This window comes from Entelurus aequoreus, linkage group LG02 (assembly GCF_033978785.1).
Source record: "Entelurus aequoreus isolate RoL-2023_Sb linkage group LG02, RoL_Eaeq_v1.1, whole genome shotgun sequence".
Lineage (NCBI taxonomy): Eukaryota > Metazoa > Chordata > Actinopteri > Syngnathiformes > Syngnathidae > Entelurus > Entelurus aequoreus.
Window position 1 is genome coordinate 61,635,740 of NC_084732.1, and position 16,202 is coordinate 61,651,941.

Sequence of the window (16,202 nt, forward strand, 5' to 3'; positions counted from 1 at the left end):
ATTGGGTATAAAAGTAGATTCCATGAAATGCTCAGTCATTCACAAACAAGGATGGGGCGAGGGTCACCACTTTGTCAACAAATGTGTGAGCAAATTGTTGAACAGTTTAAGAAAAACCTTTCTCAACCAGCTATTGCAAGGAATTAAGGGATTTCACCATCTACGGTCCGTAATATCATCAAAGGGTTCAGAGAATCTGGAGAAATCACTGCACGTAAGCAGCTAAGCCCGTGACCTTCGATCCCTCAGGCTGTACTGCATCAACAAGCGACATCAGTGTGTAAAGGATATCACCACATGGGCTCAGGAACACTTCAGAAACCCACAGTCAGTTAACTACAGTTGGTCGCTACATCTGTAAGTGCAAGTTAAAACTCTCCTATGCAAGGCGAAAACTGTTTATCAACAACACCCAGAAACGCCGTCGGCTTCGCTGGGCCTGAGCTCATCTAAGATGGACTGATACAAAGTGGAGAAGTGTTCTGTGGTCTGACGAGTCCACATTTCAAATTGTTTTTGGAAACTGTGGACGTTGTATCCTCCGGACCGAAGAGGAAAAGAACCATCCGGATTGCTATAGGCGCAAAGTTGAAAAGCCAGCATCTGTGATGGTATGGGGGTGTATTAGTGCCCAAGACATGGGTAACTTACACATCTGTGAAGGTGCCATTAATGCTGAAAGGTACATACAGGTTTTGGAGCAACATATGTTGCCATCCAAGCAACGTTACCATGGACGCCCCTGCTTATTTCAGCAAGACAATGGCAAGCCACGTGTTACATCAATGTGGCTTCATAGTAAAAGAGTGTGTGTACTAGACTGCCCTGCCTGTAGTCCAGCCCTGTCTCCCATTGAAAATGTGTGGCGCATTATGAAGCCTAAAAATACCTTAATGGAGACCCCCGGACTGTTGAACAACTTCAGCTGTACATCAAGCAAGAATGGGAAAGAATACCACCTGAGAAGCTTAAAAAATGTGTCTCCTCAGTTCCCAAACGTTTACTGAGTGTTGTTAAAAGGAAAGGCCATGTAACACAGTGGTGAACATGCCCTTTCCCAACTACAAACCCCGTTTCCATATGAGTTGGGAAATTGTGTTAGATGTAAATATAAATGGAATACAATGATTTGCAAATAATTTTCAACCCATATTCAATTGAATATGCTGCAAAGACAACATATTTGATGTTCAAACTGATAAACATTTTTTTTTTTGCAAATAATCATTAACTTTAGAATTTGATGCCAGCAACACGTGACAAAGAAGTTGGGAAAGGTGGCAATAAATACTGATAAAGTTGAGGAAGGCTCATCGAACACTTATTTGGAACATCCCACAGGTGTGCAGGCTAATTGGGAACAGGTGGGTGCCATGATTGGGTATAAAAACAGCTTCCCAAAAATGCTCAGTCTTTCACAAGAAAAGATAGGGCGAGATACACCCCTTTGTCCACAACTGCGTGGGCAAATAGTCAAACAGTTTAAGAACAACGTTTCTCAAAGTGCAATTGCAAGAAATTTAGGGATTTCAATCTACGGTCCATAATATCATCAAAAGATTCAGAGAATCTGGAGAAATCACTCCACGTAAGCGGCATGGCCGGAAACTAACATTGAATGATCGTGACCTTCGATCTCTCAGACGGCACTGTATCAAAAACCGACATCAATCTCTAAAGGATATCATCACATGGGCTCAGGAACACTTCAGAAAACCACTGTCACTAAATACAATTGGTTGCTACATCTGTAAGTGCAAGTTAAACCTCTACTATGCAAAGTGAAAGCCATTTATCAACAACATCCAAAAACGCCGCCGGCTTCTCTGGGCCCGAGATCATCTAAGATGGACTCATGCAAAGTGGAAAAGTGTTCTGTGGTCTGACGATTCCACATTTCAAATTGTTTTTGGAAATATTCGACATTGTGTCATCCGGACCAAAGGGGAAGCGAACCATCCAGACCAGTGGTCCCCAACCACCGGGCCGCACAAGAAATAAAAAATGTTTTTAAATGTTTTTTTATTTTTTTTTAAATGTTATTTTATTTTTTAATGAAATCATCATTAAAAACACAATATATACATTATATATCAATATAGATCAATACAGTCTGCAGGGATACAGTCCGTAAGCACACATGATTGTATTTATTTATGTAAAAAAATAAATAAAAATAAAAATACCCCCACCACCGGTCCGTGGGACAAATTTTCAAGCGTTGACCGGTCCGCAGCTACAAAAAGGTTGGGGACCACTGATCCAGACTGTTATCGACGCAAAGTTCAAAAGCCAGCATCTGTGATGGTATGGGGGTGCATTAGTGCCCAAGGCATGAGTAACTTACACATGTGAAGGCACCATTAATGCTGAAAGGTACATACAGGTTTTGGAACAACATATGCTGCCATAACATACGCCCCTGCTTATTTCAGCAAGACAATGCCAAGCCACATTCAGCGCGTGTTACAACAGTGTGGCTTCGTAAAAAAAGAGTGCGGGTACTTTCCTGGCCCGTCTGCAGTCCAGACCTGTCTCCCATCGAAAATGTGTGGCGCATTATGAAGCGTAAAATACGACAGCTTAGACCCCGGACTGTTGAACGACTGAAGCTCTACATAAAACAAGAATGGGAAAGAATTCCGCTTTCAAAGCTTCAACAATTATTTTCCTCAGTTCCCAAACGTTTACTGAGTGTTGTTAAAAGAAAAGGTGATTTAACACAGTGGTGAACATGCCCTTTCCCAACTACTTTGGCACGTGTTGCAGCCATGAAATTCTAAGTTAATTATTTGCACAAAAAAAAAATAAAGTTTATGAGTTTGAACATCAAATATCTTGTCTTTATAGTGCATTCAATTGAATATGGGTTGAAAATGATTTGCAAATCATTGTATTCCGTTTATATTTACATCTATCACAATTTCCCAACTCATATGGAAACTGGATTTGTACTTGGGCACGTGTTGCAGCCATGAAATTCTAAGTTAAATATTATTTGCAAAACAAATATAAAGTTAATGAGTTTGAACATCAAATATCTTGTCTTTGCAGTCTATTAAATTGAATATGGGTTGAAAAAGAGTTGCAAATCATTGTATTCCGTTTATATTTATATCTAACACAATTTCCCAACTCATATGGAAACGGGGTTTGTGTGACGACCTGGGCGCATGGTGATGGAAATGTAGTTCTCCCAGGGATGCAGATCGGGCTTCGGACACAGCTTGCAGGCAAAGAATGATTTATTTAAGAAAAAAATAATACTGAACAAACAAAACCGTGCTCATAGCACTTAAGGAAGAAACAAAAGGAGCTAGCGTGGGAGCTAGAAGGTAAACAGTACTAAACACTAAACAGAGCCTTTAGCGTGGGAGCTAGAAGGTTAACAGAGCAGGAAACAAAAGTCGTCAACTGTTGCATGAAAACAAACTACGAAGCAAGACCGACTGACTGAGAAGGCAGGCTTTAAATAATAATGTCAGTGATGACCAACAGGTGCGTGTCGGGAACGCCAGCGGCAGGTGAAAGTAATAAGTTGCTATGGTGACAAACACAGAGGTGCATAACCAGGAACTAGAATGAGACCAAGACTAACAGAAAAACATAAGTGACCCGAAAACCCAAACAAAAAACGATCCGCGCAGCAGATCACAACAGTTTGTATGTTTATATATGCTGATTCTCATCCCAGTTGCTTCACACTCGGCTGCAAACTGATCCCGTGAGAGCTGAAGATCCTGGTCAGATGAAGCCATCAGGACCACATCATCTGCAAAAAGCAGATGAAAGCATATGTATATATATATATATATGTATATGTGACCTGTGCTGGCAAAATGAGTCACAATGAGGAAATTTTAAAAACTGAGTTATTGTTATTTACACATTCTCCATCTAAAGACCTTCAAAATGATATATGGTTTGTTGGAATCGGACAGAAAATGACAGAGTTACATCCGATTGAAGTCGACCAAGTTTGAGGGTCCGTTTTGAGAAAAAACAGCTTAAAGTTTACTGTTCCGGAACAGAATGTTCCAAAACAAAACTCCATAGCAACCATACCTTAAAAGTCCTTGTAGCAACACCAAAATTGGTACAATTAAAGTCAAATCCCATGTCTAAAGGAAAAATATATATTCAACTCTATTGAAAACAGTTATGTACAAAAATGTCAACACTGTTATGTCACAGTTTTTTTTGTTCACTGGTCAGTTTGTCAGCTGGTCAGCTGTCCGTAATATTCCTGACCAGCAGCACTAAGAAGATTCGCAGACTGCAGTGAATTTAGCGCACTTGCAACCGCCTGTGTACCCTCTCCACCTTCTAAATCCATTACGGAATGTAAAACAGTCTAACTTATCCACAAAAATAATAATTAAATGTTCGAAAATCACCTTTTTTCACCAAATATTCCGCTCGAATTACTGTGTGTTGTTTTTCATCAGGGCGCTGCCATGATACCACAATGCACCGCGCGGGGTGATTCAACCAATGAGGGTACGCCTCACAGCGACCGGTTAGCAACAAGCCGGATTTGTTTACGTCGGGACAGGTTTAAAAACTCGAATTCTATTGGTTCAGAATGGCGTCATCTGGAATTCAATGCTCATTTTTAGAAAGTAGGTCAACTTGGCGTCACAATGATACCAAATATGGCTAGGGGGATTCCCCCTTATTGCCGCGAGTGAGCGTTGAAAACACTTGATTTTCTCAAGGAATTTTAACACAAAGGACTAATTTCTGAAGACATACCTCATACAAAACCTTCAAATAAAGGTGATTTAAGATATTTTCTTGCTATTTCGATGATTGGGATCGCTAGATTGTGGCTTTATGGACTCATTTTTATGAAAATCTCAATTTCAACCAAGATACATTTTTTTCACTTACTTGCCTGTAGGTCAAAATTAGCCTGTGCGTATTCCGACTCATTTTGCCAGCACGGGTCACATGTATGTATATATATATATATATATATATATATATATATATATATATATATATATATATATATATATATATATATATATATATATATATATATACATACATACATGCATTCATGCATACATACATATATATATACATCCATCCATTTTTTTACCACTTGTCTAGGTATATATATATATATATGGCCCTGTGATGAGGTAGTGACTTGTCCAGGGTGTACCCCGCCTTCCGCCCGAATGCAGCTGAGATAGGCTCCAGCACCCCCCACAACCCCAAAAGGGACAAGCGGTAGAAAATGGATGGATGGATATATGTATAAACCAAATAATTCATATAGGGCCTAATCCTCTAAAGGTTTGCGTGTATTAAAACATGTGCAAACTTGATCGTACACGCAAAACTGATCTATCCCACTGGGGTGAGTTTTCCTTGCCCGTATGTGGGCTCTGTACCAAGGATGTCGTTGTGGCTTGTACAGCCCTTTGAGACACTTGTGATTTAGGGCTATATAAATAAACATTGATTGATTGATTGATCTACTAAGCCTGTGCGCTGAGGATTACGTCTCTTAAAATAACAAAATAAATAGCGCAATCCATTTAGCGTGTCTGTCTTAATGAATGTGCTAAATATACTGATCTTCAGATCACCCACAATGGACTACTGGGAGGGGGTGATGCAAGTATAACTAATTAGCACAGCGATGGGATTTATCAAAACAAAAATAGTTATGCGGCCATTGTTTTGCGTCAATATTTAGTACGTCAAGGAAGGATGCGCAAACGGGCAGTTGCGCAGAAATAGCTGTGAGAAAGGGGGCGATCATTCTGCCACCCTGTCTTACGTATGCTTGTCAACATATATGGTCTGTCAAATATAAAAATATCGTCTAATTAGCAGAGGTGGGACCAAGTCATTGCTTTGCAAGTCACAAGTAAGTCTCAAGTCTTTGCCCTCAAGTCTCGAGTCAAGTCCCGAGTCAAGACAGGCAAGTCCCGAGTCAAGTCCAAAGTCAAGACTGGAAAGTCTCAAGTCAAGTCACAAGTCCTGCATTTTGAGTTTCGAGTCCTTTCAAGTCCTTTTAACCACAGACTAATATTTTTACACAGATTGTGTATGCTTTTAAAACGTTGTATTTATTTATTAAAACAAGTGCATTTGAAATAGCAGGAAAAAAAATAGTACTGACATTGCAATTCATAATAGCACTATTAACCAGTCATTTTAATAGTTTAAACAATTTTAAACATTTAACTCATTCCTTTACAGAATAAACACATTTGCAAAAACAAGTGCAACTGTACTTATTTGCACAAAAGTGTTAACATTGTATTTCCATGGCATGTTGCATTGTAACTAGTTCCACAGCAGTTTCTATTCTGTTCTTACCTTATCTCATTGATCTCATCTCATACTGTATGTGTGTTTATGTGTGCATACACATGAAAAACATAACAAATACATGAACATAACAATGAACAGAGTTGTACTTTTTAGATGTCAGGGCCCTATGCAATATGTACACATATTCTTAATATAGTATACATTTCAACTGACCTTTATTTGACTATGTTTGTCTTTTTGTAGGTGGCTAAAATACGCGGTGCTGCTGACCGCCGTCTAACGTTATGTTACTGTGTGTGATACATTGACTAACGTGACGTTATTTGTAGGTACCTCATGCAAACCTGCTTAAAAAAATCACTTGACAAAAAGTATGAATAAGGTAGCAAACTGCAGTGGACGCAACATATTGCTGTGTTTGAAATGATGTTATAACCATAGACATCTTTTAAGTAGACGCAGTATTGGTTGCTGTGACGCGAGCAAATTGCATCTTGAAGTGGTGATGAGGAGCCGGCGAGCAGCCTAAACTGACAGTTGACAGGTAGAAAACAAAGATGCCGGGCTGGTGTACAGCGTTTTCCTGCTCAAATGAGCGGACTGTTGAAAATAGGAATCGGGGGATTACTTTTCACAAGTAAGATTTAACATTAATGTACTATTGGTTGTATTTTATGAAAATAACATTACCACAGAGTTCAGAAGGAGCAAAGATCTTCAATATTTGTATGTGAAAATCACAAATAAATCTTCTGGGGGAGGATGACCCCCCTACAGGGGTTTGGTTTACAAACTTTCAGCCCCACCTAAAACAAAATTCAGCAGCCGCCACTGATTATGATGCATTCTCATTTTAGGCAAAATATAAGACAATACTTTCTTAACAGTATAATTGTAACCAGGAATAAGTCTTCAAGTAACAATATTCAAATACTAACATTGTTGGGTAAGACAGCATTTGGTTTTATTCTGAATCCAGTGAAACAGATTGGTGGTTTTAGCTGATATAAAGACTTTCAGGTGTTTATATATGTTTAAGTATTTGGCAGACGCTTTTATCCAAAGCGACATACATAAAAAATACATATATAACAATCACTGTAAACATGATCATTTAAGGGAAGAATGTAATACAAAATATCAATACAAAGTGTCAAGACATAATAAACTCTCTGCTGCTGCAGCAACAGAGATACGGTCTATAAGATATATAGATATCTAATGTATTCATACATTGTTTATGTAGGATATACGCATGTATATATAACGTAATCATATTGTTTCTTCAATTTAAAAATAGCTGACCGTTTTTTCCCCCTTCTCTGGGCTTATATTCCCAGTTTTGATCTCGGACGTCTGGTCACTTATAGCATATAAGAATATTATATTACTGTTAAGCAAACTATGAATAATAAAACATGTGTCCGTTATCATAGCTACACGTATGACAAAAAAGCGCGTGAAAATGAGTGGTATTCAGTGAGGTAAAATGGATTAAATGCGCTGACAGTTCATTGCTCCTGCCAAATGAATTGCACTGAGTAGAGCGGATCACCACTCCAAGATGGCGGCCCCGCGTCTCGTCTGCGCCAGTAAGCAGTAGCCCTCGATGCTGCGTCTACTTATAAGATGTCTATGGTTATGACGTTAGCAGTGAGTTTACAGCCTCACTGATTTAACTACACAGCAAACAAAAGTCATGTTACTTAGCCAATAAACGTTATCTTACATTCATAACTTACCCTTCTTTGTGCAACTTCAAATGTCGAACGAAGTTGGAAGTTGTTGCGTCTCCGTCTGTAATATTCGAACTGCGTGATTTGCATACGGCAATTCGTTTTTTGTTGACCAAGTCGTAGTTTTTATACCCGAACGAAACCAACTTTGGTATAAATCTTTCTCACTGGCGCGTTGTTTGACAACTCTTGTTCATTGGTTGTCCTGCAATTTGATTGGCTGAATGCTGTGTGATGAAAACAATGTAGATCTAATTTGATTGGCTGTTGTACTGACACGCAGCACACACGCTGATAGACAGACATGTACAAAATGAAAGCTACGGAGCGCTCCCAAATAACTTTTTAAACTTTAGGTTTTGGAGAAAGTAGCAAGTCATGTCAAGTCAAAAGGCTCAAGTCCAAGTGAAGTCACAAGTCATTGATGTTAAAGTCTAAGTCGAGTTGCAAGTCTCTTTACATTTTGTCAAGTCGAGTCTAAAGTCATCAAATTCATGACTCGAGTCTGACTCGAGTCCAAGTCATGTGACTCGAGTCCACACCTCTGCTAATTAGTAATATAATTTTATAATTATAAAGCTGCTGGAGGATTTAAGGGGATTATTAAAACAAACTAAATGTGTGTGCTTTGGTGTTATTTTAATAGTGTTTGTTTTTTCATATATATTAAAAAAAAACTTCTTGTAAAATGCATTTTCTTGCGTCTGGAACATTGAAGCGCATGCTTGCAGTTTGTGCCAATATCTTCAAGGGCGCCTTTTCAGGAGGTTCTGTGTAGATGTACTGCAGGACTGACTCTACTGCAAGGAAAAGGTGGACAAGTATTAGCGACATTGTTACTGTAGGTACTAACACAGAGGAACTATTTTTCTGGCATAATGACGAAGCGCTTTACTCATTTTCCATCTGGCACACTGGCAGGGAGAGCAGTGACAAAGATGACAAAGTGGGAAAAAAAGGCGGTTTTATTATCACGAAGTGTTCACTACAATTACAGGAATTATTTGAATCATTTTTTTTAATTATTTTTTTTATGTCCTGTCCAGCTTCTCAGGCAAATCATATAGTTGATGTAGATGCCCATATCAGCTGTTCAGATTTACTTTACAAAAGAGAAGTGTAGGATACTTCTCTTGTTTCCTTTTTTGTATTTGACTTTATTAAATGTATTTATATTATCATTTGGTGCAGCCGGAGGGGATAGAAAGAGAAAAAAAGGAAGACAGAGGGGGGAATTGTGGGGACAAGAGGGGGATTAGACAGAGAGACAAAAACAACAACAGCAAACACAACAACAACAACAACAATAGAGCAACATCAGCAAATACGACATGTACAAATATGATGGTAAAAGTAATAGCAAATAAGCAGTTAGCGAAAATAAAAAATAATACAGAAATGACAATGAGCATTATTACACTAAAAATGGAGCTATACAAATACCAATGGAAATAGCGCTATTGATCATGAACAATACCAATACTTTACCTTTATTATCAACAATACAGTTGTTCAAATGCAACAAAACATATACGTAATGATAACTTGAGATACGAAAGAATGCAGAAAAATGGGGGGGGGGGGGGGGGGGAGAAAGAGAAGCAACCCCCCTGCACCAGACTCAGCAGCCACGGGCGCTCACACCACAAACAAACGGCAGCAGAAACAGCAGCCGCAATACCCCCAGACAGCCAGCACCACCCAATCAAATCAAAGCGATCAAACAAAAAACTGCCACCGGCAACCACACGCCAACAGGATCACGGAGACCAGCCAGCGCCAGCCCGCCGGCCGGCCCAAACGCCAACACGCAAACAAGAGACACCAACACCCCCCCCCCCCCCCCACCAAGAGACCCCACCACCCCAAACCAAACCCGCACAAACACACCACCGCCCAAACAACCGAGACACAGCATCCAGACCAGACATGGGCGCCGCGCCGCCACCACATCAAGTCACCAACAGAGACCCCACAGCGCAAGGTCGGGCCACACGGGCACGGACCCCACCCAACAGGAATATGTATGTATATATATATATATATATATATATATATATATATATATATATATATATATATATATATATATATATATATATATATATATATAATATAAAAATAAAATAAAATAAGAAAAATAAAAATAAATAATACATTTTAAAAAATGATAATAATAATAAATGAATAAAAGCCTGGCAGGCCACCAGACCGCTTCCGCGCCGGCCAACAAGGCAATGAGAGGTGCGCCGAACCCCAACCCCCCCACATGCATGTGTACAAGGCCCCCAGAGTGTCTACTGTGTAGTTAAAATTAGGAGGTCAGCCATTTCAGCCGACCTCCAGTCCCTATTGATGTGTGTACTGTAGCGTGAGTGAGATATGTATGCTTGTGGGAACTAAATATGCGATTAAAATTGGGGGACATCAAGGTGTTGGTGGGTCCCAACCAAGCCGAGCCCCCCAAATCCTAAGTGTCTAATATGCAGCTAAGATTGAGGGATGGACGAGCAGGGGACAAGACAGGAGGACTGGAGCCCCATAGGAGGCATCCTCATCCCCCCGCCATGCCTCCCCGCAGGACAATCCCCCAAAGTCCTATATATGTGTGACTGTGTGTGCTATAAGTAGGAGGAGTAGAGGGCCCGGACACCCCCCCCAGTCCACGCGGCCGACAACCAGGAGGCCAACGCCCCCCCACAGCCCGTGACCCACACCAGACCACTTTGGCGTGACGCCACGCGAGCCCACCCCCCGCCAAACAAAGCCATCCCCCGCCCCAACCCAACCCCGCAGAGCCCATACCAGCAACCAAACGCAGAAAAACTGCACAGCTCCCATGCCCAATGCAAACACAGCATCCCGGCCATCCACACAGCAACGTGCCCATACGAGTCCCGGCCAGGGGACGGCGCCCCTCAACGGGGGAAGAAGCCAATGCATCCCGTCCGCACGCCAGCCCCCAAACCAGCCAGCAAGCCAACGCCAGCCAGCCCCCACAACCCCACAAGCGCACAGATACCAGCCACAGTCCCCCAACCACTCCAACCCAACACAGCGACGCCAACCGCTGGCAGCACCACAGCAACCATCACCACCACCGCCCGTCCGCAGTACAAACACCCGCGGTCGCCGAAACCGAAACAAAAAAAAAACCGACCGACCCCGTAAACCACAACAACGCACACCCCCAGCTACCAACACACCTACACCTACCCCAACTCATCCACAGCCAGGCCAATCTAACCACCGGACATCCACACCCATACACACACCTACACACATATATACACACACACACAAATATACATACATACATGTATATACACCTACATACACATACACACATGCATGCATATACATATACACCTACACACACACACACACACACACACACACACACACACACACACACACACACACACACACACACACACACACACACACACACACACACACACACATATATGTACATTAATACACTTACATACATATCCATATGCACACATATACACATACATACACCAAAAAATAAGATAAAATAAAAATAAACCCTTTCAATAAAATAAAATAAATAAAAATAAACAAGAAGCCTGGTCGCCAACAGTGCCCAGCGCCACCAAACCCCGCAACCCTTCCCACACGTCCAGCCCCCCCCCTCCCCCCGCCCACCACCCACCCCATCCAGCAAAAAGCCACAAGGGCCCAGCACCGCGCCCACAGCCGGCATGCCATGGCATCTCAGCAGGCCCGGTACCGCGATCAGCAATGCACACCGGGGCAGCAACACATACATACAGGTATGTACCTAAATACATACACACAGATTCCACCATACATATATACAGACGTAGACACACACACATACACACGCACCCATATATACACATATATAATTTAACAGAATAAATAAAATGTATTAAATAGATAATAAAAAAAATATATATATAAGAATACATATAAATAAAATAAATAAATAAGGACGGAGTAAAACACAGGAGGGGGACCCCCGCAGGGCAGTCGGGCAACACCGCCAGGGCCCCAACAAGGGAGGCAAGCAGCCCCCCCAACCCGGCACCAGGCGGGCCCGCACAGCCGCAGCGTAGGGCGACCCCGGGCAGACCCCGCCCCGCGCCACAGGGGAAGGAGGAAGCCCACGGACACCCGGGGCCAGAGGGGCACGAGCCGACCTCCCACCCCACGGGCGCAACCCCCCGCCCAACCACCCACGAGAGGGACAGCCCCCTGCCCAACCCAAGGCGGCCGCCACCAACAGCCCCACCCGCACCCCAACCCCCGCCCAGGCACCCCCATCCACCCCCGGCCGCCAGACCACTCACGGATCGGCCCGCCAGGCCGGAACCAGGGAACACGCCCCAGGCCCACCCAACCCCGCGGCACACGGTCCCCCCCGGCACCCATGACCCCCCACCCACGGAGCAAGACCCCCGGGACAGAGCCCCAGCCCCGGCCCCCATGGGAGTCAGGTCAGGAAATTAATTAGCGGTGTCCAAAGAGATCGGAATTCTGTCAGTTGTTGTTTTGATTCAGCATACATTCTTTCCATAACTACATAATCTAATAAAATGTTTTTGTAAAGGTTTATACATAAATTATTTTTTGATTTTCAATTCATGAGAATAGTTATCTTGGCGATGCCTAATGCATTTATAAGGAGGTATGTTTTGTTTATATCAAGATCAGTTGTGGAGAGATCACCCAACAGGCAGAGTGCGGGGGAGATGGGAATAGGAATCTCTAACGCTAATGATAGGTTCTCGCACACTCCAAGCCAAAAGTTACTCACGGGAGCACAGGACCACATTGAGTGTAAGTAGTTATCTACCTTATTATCTGAGCAGTGTACACAAATGTTAGAGTCAGCTAAACCCATTTTATACATTCTTAGACCGGTGTAATGTATTCTGTAAAGTATTTTGAGCTGAATCAGTCGTAAATTCGGATTTTTAATCAAACGAGAAGTATTGAGGCATATTTGTTTCCAGAATTCTGGGTCAGAGCTTGTGGATACGTCTGAGTGCCATTTGGAAGTTGGGATACTTATTGTGTTATCTATTTTTGATAAGAGAGCATATAATTTGGATGAAGCTTTGGGGGCAGATGTTTTGAAGAATTTAACGGTCGTAGGATTACTTTCCCATGTTTTGTTGAATCTTGCGCTGATTACGGATTTGATTTGTATATATTCTAGGAATTTATTAGGATTGATTGCATATTGTGTTATTAAACTTTTAAAAGAGATAAAACTGTTTGCATTGATGATATTCCCAAGGCATCTGACTCCCTTATCATACCATGTTGGAAAGTTCAATGGCTTCTTGTTTAAAAGAAAATCAGGATTATTCCAAATAGGCGTAAATTGACAGGGAGTGAGCGGGGACCCAGTTATTTTCAAAAACTCCCACCAAGCTGTTAAGGTAGTGCGTATATTAATACTTTTAAAGCAGTTGTGTTTTCGGAGAATTTGGCTAATAAAGGGCAAGTTAGAAATTGGGATCTCCTGGCTAAGTGATTGTTCAATCTCTAACCATAAACTATCCAATAAAGTGGGATTGATCCATTTTAATATATATTGTAGTTTATTTGCAAGGAAGTAATAGGAAAAGTTTGGGAGTTCTAGCCCCCCATGTTCTTTGGGTTTTTGTAAAGTTTTAAGGCTGATTCGTGCTGGTTTACTCTTCCAAAGAAACTGATTGATGTGTGAGTCTAGTGATTTAAACCAGATTTGAGAAGGTTTGGTTGGAATCATTGAAAAGAGATAATTAACCCTAGGCAAGACCATCATTTTCACAGTAGAAACCCTTCCCATAAGTGAGATTGGCAGTGTTTTCCAACGCGCCAGATCATCCTCAATCGATTTTAAGATTGGGGAGTAATTCAAGCGATTCAGATCTGACAATGTGGAGGATATATTGATTTCCAGGTATTTAATGTTCCCTTTATGCAGTGGAATCGATGAGGTGCTCTGAAAGTCAAAATGAATTGGTTACACAGTAGATTTGGACCAGTTGATGGAGTAATCTGAAATAGAACTGAATTTATTGATAAGTGAGATTGTATCTTGAAGAGAAGAATGTGGATTTTGTAAGAAAAGTAATACATCATCAGCATAAAGGCTTATTTTATGATGAACGGTGGCGGTATGGATGCCTTTAATATTTGCATGCTGTCAAATTGCGGTTGCAAGAGGTTCAATAAATATAGCAAACAGTGACGGAGAAAGTGGACACCCTTGCCTTGTGCCCCTCATAAGATTAAACCTTGGGGAGATTTGGCCGTTTGTTCTAACCGAAGCTGTAGGGAAACTATATAGGACCTTGATCCATTCTATAAATGAGTCTCTAAATCCAAATCCTGCTGGAGGATTTAAGGGGATTATTAAAACAAACTAAATGTGTGTGCTTTGGTGTTATTTTAATGGTGTTTGTTTTTTCATATATATTAAAAAAAAATTCTTGTAAAATGCATTTTCTTGCGTCTGGAACATTGCAGCGCATGCTCGCAGTTCGTGCCAATATCTTCAAGGCCGCCTTTTCAGGAGGTTCTGTGTAGATGTACTGCAGGACTGACTCTACTGCAAGGAAAAGGTGGACAAGTATTAGCGACATTGTTACTGTAGGTACTAACACAGAGGAACTATTTTTCTTGCATAATGACGAAGCGCTTTACTCATTTTCCATCTGGCACACTGGCAGGGAGAGCAGTGACAAAGATGACAAAGTGGAAAAAAAAAGGGGGTTTTATTATCACGAAGTGTTCACTACAATTACAGGAATTATTTGACTCAGTTAATGTGACAGCAGCAGTCATCAAATCAGGATGTGGAATTATGTTCAGTACCTTTAAATAGGTGATGTTGTTACATCATAAACAGAGAAAACATACAAACACATCAGACAAAAAAATAAAATACATGATTGAAATACAAAAAAATCCTCATTGTACAGCACACAGAGTATTACTCAAAGGACACACATGTGATAATTGACATAAAGGAACATCCTCCTCACATGACTTGATCTTCCTCTGTGCACCTATGCTGCCTGACAGGGGTTGGTACCAATGAGTTGTTGGTTAATGAGCTCTCATATTTTGCCAACAGCGATTTTGCACACTCGCAGTCGGCATTGAGGCAATACTTTTTACTCAACACCTTTGTGACTCTGAAAGAGTCTGAGCTGGTGCGGAGGTGGGGAAGTTCCGGCTCGATCTAGTAGGACTCACTTTGATGCACAGCAATGGCTCTGGAACCAGTACTCTCAAGAGGGGCTGGACTCTCTTGCACTCTGGCATTGCAAGCAGTGAGAGCCGACAGGCGGGGGCACTTGTTGCCCTGCGGCTTGGAGTCTGTACGTTAGAGTTTAACCCAGTAGACGAGAGGGTAGCTTCCCTCCGCCTTACGCACCAAAATCTGTCCAGAAAACCTACCCTTTTTGGAGTCCCTTGAAGGAGTACTGGAAAGTGCTCCCGCAGGTGATTCCCTTCTTCTGCTGGGGGACTTCAACACTCACATTGGCAACGACAGTGAAACCTGGAGAGGAGTGATTGGTGGAAACGGCCGGCCAGGATCTAAACCCAAGAGGTGTTTTGTCATTGGACTTTTGTGCTCATCACAGATTATCCATGGCACTCATCAAGGGCGGACGCTTCTCTTTCCTGTCCCCTTATCTATCCTGCTTGCTTCTTTGTCTTGTCTTGACTTTCTTGTTGCCTCTTTTTGCACTGCTCTCCAAATCTAAACAATGGAACTAATTAACTTGCCTATTAACGAAATTGACAAGATCTTGGGTTCGGGGGAACCTGCCTGTCTTGACGGAGCTGTTGTTGCTGGACACACAATGGATTCTTGGGAGAACAAGGATCTTCAGTCGTGGACGTGTAGATATCCACCTATTCGGAATTAGGACAACAGGAATTCTGCTGATTGGAGTAAGCGTTGCTCTGGTTTGTCGACAAATGCTGCCACAAATGATTGGAGGATGCGGGCAGAATGGTGGACACTTTGTGATTTGGATAATATTGGACCGTCTATCCTGCAGGATGGATTTGAGGACCAGTCATAGACAATTTAGAGTGAAAAGCAAATTTTATTTTCATCCATCCATCTATCCATTTTCTACCGCTTATTCCCTTCGGGGTCGCGGGGGG